The following is a 13695-nucleotide window of genomic DNA, read 5'->3' as shown; positions in this document are numbered from 1 at the left end:
TGCATTACACACAAGCCCTTTTTTAGAAATAAAAGGAATTAAAAAATTGGGGGAACTCAAAGGCGTTGAAAATGATAATTATTTAATGACTTAGTTTATCAAGTGCCTTAAACAAATTCCATAAAAAAATGGACATAATATTTGAACAAATTTTTCCAGATTTTTTACTTTATTCAATATCAATATTAAATTATTAGTTATAAACGGGAATTTTTGCAAAAAATATTCCGTTACATAATATTCTACTTTAAAATAACTTTATCATTATAACAATGAATCGCAGATAGAATAAGTTACTAAATTTATGTAACGTGAGTTATTTGAATATTTTCAAATTTTTCCTTGATATATTGAATTTTCTCGCTAATTATAAAAGTTTCTAATTTTATTTAAAAATAAGTTAAGATTCTTAATTTTTCAGAAAAATTCTTTAAACTTAGTTTCTAATAAATGTAACGTGCGTTATTAGTCGTGTTTTTGTAGTATGTAACTCCGTACTTAGCTCAGTAAAATTTTTCACGGTAAACAAGAAACAACAACCATGATTACTAAGGATAGGTAAACAAAAGTATTCATTTTTCCTGGTTTACAGATATAATTTTTGTCTAAACCTATGCGTTTTTTACCCTTCAATAACAAATAAAACAAAGCAATCGTTTGTTGTTGTTAATAGTATTAAATTTTACCTTATTATAAAATTAACTGCCAAGCTGCATTCATGGGTTGGGGTCGAAATTCTGTATGTTGCAAAATTCTGTATTCAAAATACTGTATGCCAAAATACTGTATGTCAAAATTCTGTATTTGCAAAATGCTGTACGAGCAAAATTCTGAAAGTCAAAATTCTGTATAGCAAAATTCTGGTTGGTCAAAATACTGTATTTTAAAATTCTGTACATCAAAATTCTGTATATCAAAATTCTGTAAAAATGCTGTAAAAAAATATCGTTTTGATAATGTAAAAAGTGAGCGCGCACTTTTTTACATTATCAAAACGATATTTTTTTACAGCATTTTTACAGAACTTTGAATTACAAATTTATTTGATAGAGGTTTTATTATGACTTTCCAAAAGATTAACTTAATAAAGAGGTAAGTTTCTGATTAATATACATATAGGCACCTTATTAGGAGCTACTGTAAAAGGAGAGAAAAAACAAAACTCTACACTTATTTAAATCTTTTTCGTTCACTTAATTTTCCTTCTTAAACTATTTATTAAATTCTCTCGTCTCTTTTGTTAAATTAAAATTTTTATAAATGTATTATAGTAATTTTTTGCTTACTCTTTCTTACTTTCTCTTTTCAATTTCTCTTCCTCTCTTTTATGAAAACACAATTTGATTTCTTTAATAAATTATACCATCGCCAACCGCGAAAAGTTTGGAACCACATTTTAAAAAAATTATGAAAATCGTTCAAGTTATTGATTTTATCTCTATAAGAATGTATTAAGAAAACAATATAGGCAAACAATTTTAACGAAACAGTTAACTGGATCAGTAAATAAAGAAAATTTCCATTTTGTAACTTGGTTCTAAATTATGTTTGTATAAAATTACGCCTTAACTGTCAATAACAACTACATAATTTTATTCAAAATTAGTATTATGTGTTATTATATCAAATTAAATTTCTTGAAAAATACAGTATTGAAAATACAGTATTTTGCAGTACAGAATTTTACAAAACAGAATTTTGCATGCCAGTATTTTTTTCATACAGTATTTTGACGTACAGAATTTTGTATTTACAGTATAATGACATACAGAATTATGGTCTTAAAGTATTTTGACCCCACAGAATTTTGACAAGCAGAATTATGACCCGCTCCCCTGCATTCATGTTTTTATCAATTTATATGTATGATAAAATTGTCAGAAAACTATTTATTTATGTATTCGATACTTTTTTGAAACTAAAATGATTTATGTAGCAAAGAATTGCCCCATAGAAGAGCAGATTTTTGCTCTTCAAGATTTTTAGTTTTTTCTCCTAAATAGATTAAACCCTGTAATGCCTGAATGAAGGTAAGAGCAAAATCCATCCAAACACTATAGGGTCAAAAGTGCATGGAACCAAACATCGCATTATAGCACCGATAGTGTAAAGCATTTTTCACGCATATGTGGTTGTATCTATGTATTTGGTCAAGCCTTAGGTAATTGAAATTAATTGAAAGAAAATAAAACAACAAATAAAATAAAATATAATAAAATAAAATAAAATAAAATAAAATAAAATAAAATAAAATAAAATAAAATAAAATAAAATAAAATAAAATAAAATAAAATAAAATATACAAAAAATTAACTCAATATTGAAAATTGCGTATACGGAAATGTTTCTTACTTATCAGCCATCTTTATTTGTGTTAATCTGACCAATGTGACTCTGCATACTCAAGAAACTTTAATGAAGATACCTATTGTTGACATATTTCAAAGTATTTTGTTTACACAATATTAAAGTAAGAAAATATTTATTAGTTTCCAGACGATCGATATGCCAAAAAATAATTTGCCAGCAGGTAAATAGGTATTATAATTTATGACCATTAATGTTGAATTATTAACAATTTACATTTTTCACGACAAAGTATAAATTTTCTTTCAAATATTACCAACCTCAAACAAAAATAGAATTCGTGTCATAACACATTCACAAACAAAGTGAAAATATCACGAATGTGCGAAGTAGAAAATTTCCATCCGAATTAACAAAATTATAACAAACTCATAACCTGAAAGTCACTTTGAGCCACCTTCAGTACTAAATATAGTTTGAACTTTTACGAGTACGTGAAGACTTTGAATTTGATTAAAAGTAAGGATCATTGTTGATTACATTCACTTACGTTGTTTTGTTTTCATAAGATGATAGTGTATTCCTAGAATTTCATACCACCCTTTAGTCCTTTTGTTTTATTCAAAAACTTCAAACTCAAACCATGAATTTTTCAGTTGGAAAACTTATCCGATACGAAACTTAAAATGTATGTAGAATTGTTAGAATATTTATGACGTTTTTAACCTAATTTTTTGATCATTTAAATTGGGTTGTAATATGAGATGCAGCTTCAGAGGTCTTTGACTGTTAGTCATATGACAATCTAATGAAATCATAAATAACTTACTTACAGTTACAAGCATGCTCCTTAAAGCAGCAACTGGTCACCGTTCTGCAACCCTTATTTCGCTTCTGCTTCTGCTACTGGTTCTCTCAACTCTCAAACTCAAGTGGAAACGGGTATTCTGGTAAATCAGATTTATTATGGTCATCTGAGCAGTGGGACGTTGTTCATTTTCAATCCAACTGCCAACTTACACTATCGCTAGTTCACTGGGTGACTGGGTCACACTGTCTCTTATTCTTTAATGGGGGGATGTGTGTCGTGTCGTGTTGTTGTGTAAGCAACAACCCCTTATTTTGTTGGTGACTTGTGCGAGGAAAAGCGATTTACATTGTATAATTAATTCTTATTTAATTCATCTAGATAGCTTCTCTGATGCACACACTTGCAATTTTTTTTTTACACATTCACTATATATGCATGTGTATAGACATATTTATATATCCATCCATTTATTTATATATATACATATATATATATATTTATTCCCTTTAAGCCCTTCAAAATTGATTATAATATATTAACCACAATTTTTGTTCATTCACTTAGGTCACGCATATGACATTCTATACTTTTCGCGAATAAAAAAAAATACGTATCCGTTTAAGGTCGATATTTTATCCCACGCTAATCACGAATTCAAGGAATACGTTGTTCAATTCTAGAACTTGGTTTCTAATTCTCCCGATTGCTTAAATTTTAAATTTTTTAATCCACCTCTTTGTAATTGGCCAACAGCAAAAGAAGCAGCAAAGGACTTTTTAGGATGGGAAAACACCAAGAAACGGACACCACAATTGCATACATGGCGAAAAGTGAAAGAACAAGAACGAATGGTTAATGGTTATACCACTCCTTTCTAACCTACATTATGCGCGTACACGAACAATAAGAACAAAAAAAAATCCTTTTTTTTTCTCTTTACGGTTTTCACTTTTCCATTTTTAACGATTTTTCAGAGAAAGTAACTATATTTTTTTGAAGTGGTCTACTTTAGGGTTTAAATTATTGCTATATGGTAAATTAATTATTCCAGGGAATGAGTATAGTGAGAATATTTGATTATTTTCTTACGAGATAGAAGTTTCAGATACTTTATAAATGTATAATATATGTATATATTTTTTTTAAATTTTTTATCTACAAGTTAATTTTTCTACACAAAATATTTTTTTCTTTTCTTTTTGTATTTGGAGTAACGCAATTCAGCTCACTACGCTCCTAATAGTCAACTACAAGTTTTTACTCTTTTGGTTTGCTCGAAGGGAATTTGATGATTTGCGTAGCAGACAGGTAGTGAGGCTGCGCTGTAAATGAAATATTGGGAAATTTGATTTTGGGATTTTTGTATGGAAATTATGAAAAGTGAATGAGATTGGGGAAACCATTAGAGTGCGAATCGAGTAAAAAGAAAAAAAAAAATATTGTTTTTAGTGAGAGTTTATGCATTGAATATTGAAAACAACTAGATGCACTGAATAGTTTTGATATAAAAGAATCCCCATGAAATATCTAATGTTAATGTTAACATTTGGGTTAAGATGATAAATACTTATTTTAAATATAAAAAATGTCCCTGCCGGTTGTGATTCTCTGTTATGAGATCAAAAGTAGCTGAGAATGAGAACGCGTGGGTCAGTTGCGTTAGGATATTGGTTAAATTTGTTCCCCGAATGATTTTTTGATATTTTTGCGTGTGCATTTATGTATCTGTCTCACATTGTCGATAAAGGGAACAAAGGGATCAAATTTATTGAAATTGAATTATGGCATCGGTCCAACTTTTCACTAGAAACTTGTTGTCCTAGATAACTTTCCCGAGATGCGTACAGCAGGGGGCTATGAACTAGTTGACAAAAAATAATTTATTTGTTTCGCAGCAATTCCGTTTAAGTGAAATAATGAAAAAAAATATAAGTTTAGCTTGCATATTATTGGAGAGATTCTCCCTAGTTCATTATTCTGACCTTTTTCATCAAGACCTCATCAGGTCATATCGACGGTTGGTGTGTTCTGTATTGTTATTCCTGGTATGGCGAAATAACGAATTGCAAATTTAAGCTTTATTGCACTTCCGAGAGAGTGAAAATATCCAGAGTTTTTACGTTCTTAAAAGAAAATGAGGCCAAGCGACATAAACAAAACAATAAAATGAGCTGAGTTCTGGCAACAAGGGAATTTTTTGATAAAAAAAACTTTTGTCATAGTCGAATGCCCGTTGACTGAGTATAATCCAAGAGGGGGAATCAAGTTCAAAGAGGGTTAAAAATACTTTGGCGCCTCCAGTTGCCATCAGAGATTTCGCAGTGTTCTGATTGAATATTTTTTAGATATTACTTTTCATAATTTACTACCAAAATTACAAAATTACTTTTGTTGTGTTAACTTACCTAGGAATTGACATATGGTTATCCAGAACAGTTTATTTTGAAACTCAAAAGATTACCGATTGGTTTTCAACTTTGAATTTTTTCAATTCTCTATATCAGGAATGGCGAACCTTTTTAGAGCATCGTGCCATTTAAAAAAAATATTTATTTGAGGTGCCTTCGGCGTGCCATACAGTTTTGATCTAGGTTTTTTTGTGACCACTAGAAGCAAAAATAATTAATTTTAAACTACGCAGCGTTTTATTTGTAAAGATACCTATTAATTTAAATTTGAAAATAACAGATTAATATTATTGCAATTCGTTTTAATAATAAAAAAAACAAAATTTTTAACTAAATGGCCACTTTTTGCAAAAAGTGGGAGATTTACAAAATTATTATTTCTTTATAGCGCTATTTGTTTTTGAAAAAAAAACTACAAAAATTGTTTTTGGAACCAAAAAATAAGCTTTTTGTGTTATTGTTTCAAATTTTACGTTCGGAAAAACTGAGTTTGAAAAAAATGAATTTGAAATTTTTAAATTTTTAGATGTACCTCAACAAAATAAAATAAAACAAAGAAACAAAAAATAAAAAGTGAAAGAAATATGTATTGTAGTGTGACTTCTCTTGTGAACTCGATGCCAAGTAGTTTATATTAGGGCTACGTGTCGTCACTTTAAGCAAAATGCAGGCTGAACTGAAAGAAAAAGTTGGAATCATCTGACAATCTGCTTCTAAGCGAATTTTTAATGTTATTCATTTGGACAAATTATGACTCACAGGCGTAAGTAGGTGAAAATATTGTCAAGATCTCCAACTTTTCCAATTTCATGTTTCCATTAATTTGGAATTGTTCGGTGTATTGCCCTCCACCCTCTCTAGTTCGATGGATTCCAACTCTTTCATTGTTTCCACTAATTTTTTTTTTTAATTCTTTCAGCTGCATTACAATTTCTTCAATTTCCAACCAGTAAAATTTAGACATGTTAAGTTTATCAAAGGATGTCGTATCAGGGTCCATAGTAGACCTAGCATTTCCGATAATTCTTTAATTTGTGGAAACCTAATTACCAACCAATAAAAAACTGTTCAGTTAATTTTACCTTTTTCGTCTGGTTTGTCATGTAAATTCAATACGTTCTACAGAACATGAATATCTTCTTCTGAGAAGAAGAGATTTTTACAGTTTTACAAAATCTCAAGAAAAAATTTACTGGAAAAATTGTTGAATGTCGCTCAAATGGCAATTGGATTACTTTATTGGGAGCGTGCCGGAAATATTTTATGGCGTGCCACCAATGACACGCGTGCCATTGGTTCGCCATCCCTGCTCTATATCATAGAGTACAACAGTCTTTTAACCAAAAAAAGAAGTATAGTACATATATAAGTTCTACAGTCAGCAGTTAGTTCTTACTTTTTAACTGGGCAGTACAAAACAAACAGTTATTTGGTTAAATATTTGCAGTACTTTTTACTGCGTTTTAGTCTTTTTAGCCAATACAAATTCGTAATGACATGAATATTAAGGGCTATGTGAAGTTGGACCCCCAAATGATATATTTTTTTTAAACTGCCTGGTTCAATTGTACAAGGTTAGTCAACTTTTTTTTCGCTAGCCCACCCTTAGTTCTAAAATTATAACGAATTTAATTTTGTTCACCTCAAAAACCACAAAAAATATTTTGTTTTTGTTCAGTGTAAAAATCATTGATCTATCACTATGGTTCCAAGGTTAGCCCAGGCAAAACCACCATTTATTTTAGTCATCCCAACTTTACTTGGTTACAAAGGGCAACTAGTTTCTTAATTAAAAAAAAAATTAATTTGTCATAGTCGAATGTCATAGTATAATCCAAGAGGACGAACCTAGTTCAAAGAGGCGCCTCCAGTTGCCATCAGGGATTTCGCAATTTTCTGATTGAATATTTTTTAGAAATTGCTTTTCATAATGTATATGTACTACTTAAATTACAAAATTACTTTTACGGTCGTATCTATTAGATTTTTGTCTACTAATATACTGCAAAACTTTTTTTCAAATTGTTAGAAATATGATTTATTTAATTAAAATATTAATCACATTATCCGCGGTTAAGACAATCTACTCTTGTGTATAAGTTTTACAACTATAAGACAACATTAAACAAGGTTTTTGATCACATTTTCCACATTTAGCAGTTGTATAAAGTTATACAACGTTTATAAATACAGGGGTTACTGTGTAAACTTTCCTGGGAATTGACACATGGTATTCCAGAACAGTTTATTTTGAAACTCAAAAGATTACCGACTGGTTTTCAACTTGAGTTTTTTCAATTCTCTATATCAACATTCTTTTAACTTAAAAAAAGTATATGATGTACATATACATAAGTTATACAGTCAGCAGTTAGAACTTACTTTTTAACTGCGCAGTAAAATAAAAAAAGTTTGGCTAGGGACTTGATGAAGTTGACACACCCAACTGCTAATTTTATTTCAATTGTCCAAGGTTAGCCTAGGATACGGACTACATTCAATCAAGTAGGAATTGTAAGTCAAATAAGTAACATTTGTGGTGCAGTGCCCACACCAGTGGATTTACTTTTTCCAAATTATAAATTAAAATGGTCACTGTGGTGTATGCGTACTATTTTATTTCTACATGGTGGTTTAGCCTGGGCTAACTTTGGGCAAACCAACTATGATTTTAAGCCAACGATTAAGATTAAAATTGTTTGGCTATCCTGAGCTAACATTGGGCAAACGAACCACAATGAAAAATCAACTATTTTTACACTGACAAAAAAAATATTTTTTTTGATTTTGTGGGCTAGCGAAAAAAAGTTTGGCTATCCTGCGCTTACCTTGGGAAACGAACCAGGCAGGTTTAAAAGAAAGAATTAGCATTTGGGGGTGTCAACTTCACATAGCCAATATTAAGGCTTTTAGTCTATAAGTCTTTCGAGAAGATTTGTTGTCGTTGATTTATGAAGACAAAACCCATGTTGTTCCGGTACAATTAAAGCCTGGCAATAGAATTGAATGTGTCTACAGACAATTTTTTCGAAGAGCAATAACAAGAAAGTTTTACTATTCCACGATAATTGTTTGCGTTTTTTGTTTTGTTTCCACTTTTATGAAGGGGTAAAATGAACGAAGATTTCCACAAGTCAGGAAAAACACTAGATAACAATGAACAATTAAATAAATATGTACATATGTACTACTTTTTTTGTATTAAAACCGCATAAAAGTAATTTAAACCTATTATTTGAAAAACGTATGACTGCCACCTAAAAGAGCGTTGTAAAATCCATACAAAAAAAATATATTACCTACTTTTTAATTGACTAACGTGACAGTGAAAAAATTGTATATTCTTTAGAATTTTCTGTAATTTTTCATGTTTGTCTTCAGAACATCAAATTCATTTGCAGCTTCCCATATCAGCAACTTAAAAGAATAACACTTAAACTTAAACCAACTTTTATGTGAGTCTGAATGCAGTTCGACTAGACTATTAAAAATTTGTCAACCTCTTCTAAAAAAATTTTTTCATCACAGTAGTCAATATGGAGTAGGATATAACTGCTTCACTTACTTGGTTATGGTTATGCATTAAATATAGAGTTATTTTTTAGACAAGTACCTACTTATATTCCGCTAATTAAACATAAGAAAATATATTTTAAAAAATAGTACGTATACACCGCAGTGCACAACTATAATACATAGTTGGAACAATTGTATATTCTAAAAACTTGAAGCAGTTTGTTCATCGTAATAATTAAGCAATAATGTGACTTATAAATATAAATTATATGATAAATATATACTATTTATTTATTTATGTAAGCTTAGTACAAGCTATGACTTAAAACTAATTAAAAACTAACTTAAACTACCTTAGACTAAATTAATATTTTTTTTTTTGGTTCTTGTTTTGTGTTGTTTTTATTGTATTAAGACCGGGCCCTAAGGCCCACCTTAATGTTGTTTTATGGGAAACAACAAAAACAAAACAAAAACCAAAAACTTAAACATTAAACACCAGGCTTAAAAAATAAGGGGATTTGGATGGAGGTGTTCATATCGGGGGCATAAGATGGGAATGATTAGTGCAGCAGGATATTCCGGAGATTTTTTCTAAGTGACGATTTACTTATATGGAAGTCAAAGGAGGGAATTGCTTCGTTCGTGTGCCTTAGCATTCTGGACATAGGTTCAAAGTGGCCATAATTGGTTCGATGACGGGAAAGGTAAAATAAAGGTGGAGAGCGGAGACTTCGGGGATTTGTGTTTAGGTTGATTTCACATAGGAGAGAAGATGAGTCAATGTTTCATGTAAGCAATTGATGGACAAAGAGTATGTCGGCTATTTGGCGACGCTGCGCTGGGCTAAGGGTTGCAATTACACATACATACATTATGTAAGTTATCACAGTATAAGTTGTCGTCGCTAACAACACGCGCGACACAACTTAGCTGACACAACATGTTGTCGACCCCAGTCAACACGAGCCAGTGACCAGACTGCAGCGAGGGTTCCCACAGGTGGGAATTCCAGGAATATGAAGTCAGCAGTACTACAGTCAGCAACACTAACAACATAACAATAAAATTAGGTTTCTTTCGGGCCAACAAAATATATATAATTGAGTTTACTTCTATCAATAAAAGAGCTCACACCATTGAGCAAAAAGTACAAAAACTGTTTTTTTTAGTTCATATAATAAACAAATCCATAACTGGCGCCCGAGCAGATTATCGCGGAATAAATAACCGTTTACTGAAAACCCGTGCAAACTTAAATAAAATAAGTGAAACCCGGTTAAAGTTAAAAAAAAATAAAAGTGAATTAAAACACTAAATGCAAAAAGTGAACTAAGACACTAAAAGCAAATAAAAATAAAAAAAAGTGAATTAAAACACTAAATGCAAAAAGTGAACTAAGACACTAAAAGCAAATAAAAATAAAAAAAAGTGAATTAAAACACTAAATGCAAAAAGTGAACTAAGACACTAAAAGCAAATAAAAAAAAAAAAAAGTGGATAAAAAGTGGATTAAAACACACAAAAAGTGAACTAAGACAGTGCGTAACTCCCCTGAGGAAAAGAGGCCCCCCAGTAGCAACCAGCAAAAAGGAGGTGAAATTATTTACCAGCCGCCCAGGACATAAGGAAGATGATAATTACAATCATAATAGCGTAAGGAAGTTTATTATTTTTTTAAAAATTTTTTTTTTTTCTCAAAAGAAAATTATTTTTAATTTAATTAATTCAAAATATATTAAAATAATACGACAAAATATATAAATAAATTTATATAAGAATTTACAAAAAAAAGTTACAAAAATTAAATAAGAAATAATTACGCAGTAATTCAAAATATATTAAAATAATACGACAAAATATATAAATAAATTTATATAAGAATTTATTACAAAAAAAAAAGTGACACAAATTAAATAAGAAATAATTACGCAACAAGCGAAAAAAGAAACAAATTTTTATATTACAAAAAATCCAAGAATAAATATTTTTTATATTTCAAAAATATTATCTTCACAAAAGTGTAGAAAATTTTAAATCAAGAATAAATAGTTTTAAGAAAAATATATAAACATAAAAAGTGCAACATGGCAAACCAAAACAATAATTTAGTTCCCCCACCTATTAACCCCCCTAATTTGAATATACCCCCTCCAAATCCACAACCACAAGGGAATCGACCACCACCACCTATTCAACCTGCCTTTATCGCTTCTCCGGAATTAATAAATATTATCGCTGAAGTAGTTAATTCAATAGTTAGGCCAGACTTTGATGCTGTCCCTACACGGGACCAAGCCATTCGCCCCGAATTATTGAACAATTTGGAAGAACTTGATAAGATACCCGATGTCGTAAGATCCTTGCGGGATTTTTCGGGTAAGTCAGGAGAATTCAGCTCCTGGCGTAAAAGTGTAGAACGTATCTTAAAAATTTATGAACCTCTCCAAGGTACACCAAAGTTCTACGGTATCTTGAGTATAATTCGTAATAAAATTATTGGTGATGCAGACGCCGTATTGGAGTCGTATAATACTCCACTAGACTGGAGAGCAATTTCCAAATGTCTAACCTTACACTATGCGGATAAAAGAGATTTGGGTACTTTAGAGTACCAAATGACATCTCTTGTTCAAGGATATTCTTCAGTGCAAGAGTTCTACCAATCGGTATATAAACACTTGTCACTCCTCCTAAATAAGATTTCCTGCATGGACGTTGGTCAAGAGGCCATCTCTCTGTTGACTAGCAACTACAGGGACAAGGCATTGGATACTTTCATTAGAGGCCTAAACGGAGATCTTCCAAGACTCCTAGGCATGAAAGAGCCGTCGGACCTCCCAGAAGCCTTAAACTTATGCCAAAAACTGGAAAATCAAAAATTTCGCTCCCAATATGCGAGCAACCATCAAAATCAGCAACATTTAGGAAACTATCAAAAATTCCAAAATAGACGACAACAACCAACATTGTCCACCGAATATGCACAGAATAGGAGAACACCACAACAAAATGCTTTCTATCCAGAAATTGCCTACTTGCCACAACCTAACAACAGTATCCCTAATCTTGCTTACCAAAATAAGCAAAGAAATTATCCCAACTACCCCAACTACACGCACCCTAATTATAACTACCCCAATCCTAATTACCCTAACTATACACAAACACAACCTAACTATAATTTTCCCAATTTTGCTCCTCCACGCCCACCCAAACCCCAACCCAAACCGGAACCAATGGAGACATCAACTATCCACTCTGGTGCCGTAAACTACCAGAACCGTCCCCAACCGTTTAAATACGCTGGTAAAAGGACACAAGGGTTCAACCCTTCAGTTCAAAATATGGTACCTCAGAAAATCCAAAGGAATTTTCATATAAATTCTGAAAATCCAGTTCCATCATCTTCAAATATACCTCCAGATTTCACCCTGCAGCCAACTGGATATATCTCTCCTAACGATGCTTATGCCTTCTACCAACAACCAAACGTACAAGAAGCAGAAAACGATCCCGATCTTTATAATTATATGCAAGAACAGATTGAAGATCAGGAACCCGAAGCCGATGAATGTGACATTCATTTTTTAGGTTAAATGACTCTTCGCTGCCATACTTTCAATGCAGAACGAAGAGTGGACAACTACTAAATTTTCTAATTGATACAGGCTCGAGTAAAAATTACATCCAACCATGTTTGGTAGAGAAACCTCTTCCAAACGAACAAACATTTTTGGCAAAATCAATTGCAGGTAACATTGAAATAACGAAACACACGTTCGTTAACCTATTTAATTTAAATGACGTCAAACTGAAATTCTACCTTCTCCCAACCCTTAAATCTTTTCATGGGATCTTGGGAAATGATAGTCTTAAAAATTTACATGCAGTTATTCATACAAAAGATAATTTTATGTCAATTTTAGGCAAAACTAAAATTCGAATTAAACAACTTAAGTCACAATACGTAAACCCCATAGGTATAAAAATTGACCATATGTCAGAATCGCAGAAAAAAACTATAGCCACTATCTCTCAAAAATTCAAACCTCTATTCGCTAATCCAAATGAAAAACTTACATACACAACAAGAGTCATAGGAGAAATACGCACCAACACAGATTCCCCAGTATACTCGAAATATTACCCTTACCCCGCCTCATTAAAAGATGAAGTGGAAAAACAGATAAATGAGCTTTTGGAAAACAATATAATTAAACCTTCTCGATCCCCATACAATTCACCTGTGTGGATTGTACCAAAAAAACCCGACTCATCAGGAAAAAAGAACTTCAGACTTGTAATTGATTACAGAAAATTAAACGAGGTCACTATCTCTGATCGTTACCCCATCCCAGAAATTAACGAAATATTATCCCATTTAGGTCAAAGTAAATTTTTTTCAGTTCTCGATTTAAAAAGTGGTTTCCACCAAATTCCCCTAAAACGTTCCGATACGGAGAAAACAGCTTTTTCCATTAACGGAGGCAAATACGAATTCACCCGACTTCCCTTCGGACTTAAGAATGCGCCATCCATTTTCCAACGTGCAGTTGACGACATTCTGCGCGCTTACATCGGTAAAATATGTTATGTCTACATCGATGACATAATTATATTTAGTCAAAACGAAAAAGACCATGCATGTCA

At 31.4% G+C, this 13695-nt stretch overlaps 1 protein-coding gene across 10 annotated transcripts in view; it reads right to left on the bottom strand.

Moving 5' to 3' along the window:
* The window catches only part of LOC129908508 (potassium voltage-gated channel protein eag), a 46183-nt gene extending 41600 nt beyond the window's left edge, over positions 1-4583 (bottom strand). For 3 of the 10 annotated variants that reach the window (XM_055985047.1, XM_055985056.1, XM_055985050.1), the window contains exon 1: positions 3141-4583. The gene's annotated coding sequence lies outside the window, so the exon portion shown is untranslated. Of the gene's footprint in view, positions 1-3136 lie in introns of all 10 variants that reach the window. The other 7 variants (XM_055985052.1, XM_055985051.1, XM_055985057.1 and 4 more) reach the window with 5 other exon arrangements.
* Positions 4584-13695: the final 9112 nt, after the last annotated feature.

The sequence above is a fragment of the Episyrphus balteatus genome, chromosome 2 (assembly GCF_945859705.1).
Source record: "Episyrphus balteatus chromosome 2, idEpiBalt1.1, whole genome shotgun sequence".
NCBI lineage: Eukaryota > Metazoa > Arthropoda > Insecta > Diptera > Syrphidae > Episyrphus > Episyrphus balteatus.
This window is presented reverse-complemented; position numbering and strand designations above follow the sequence as displayed.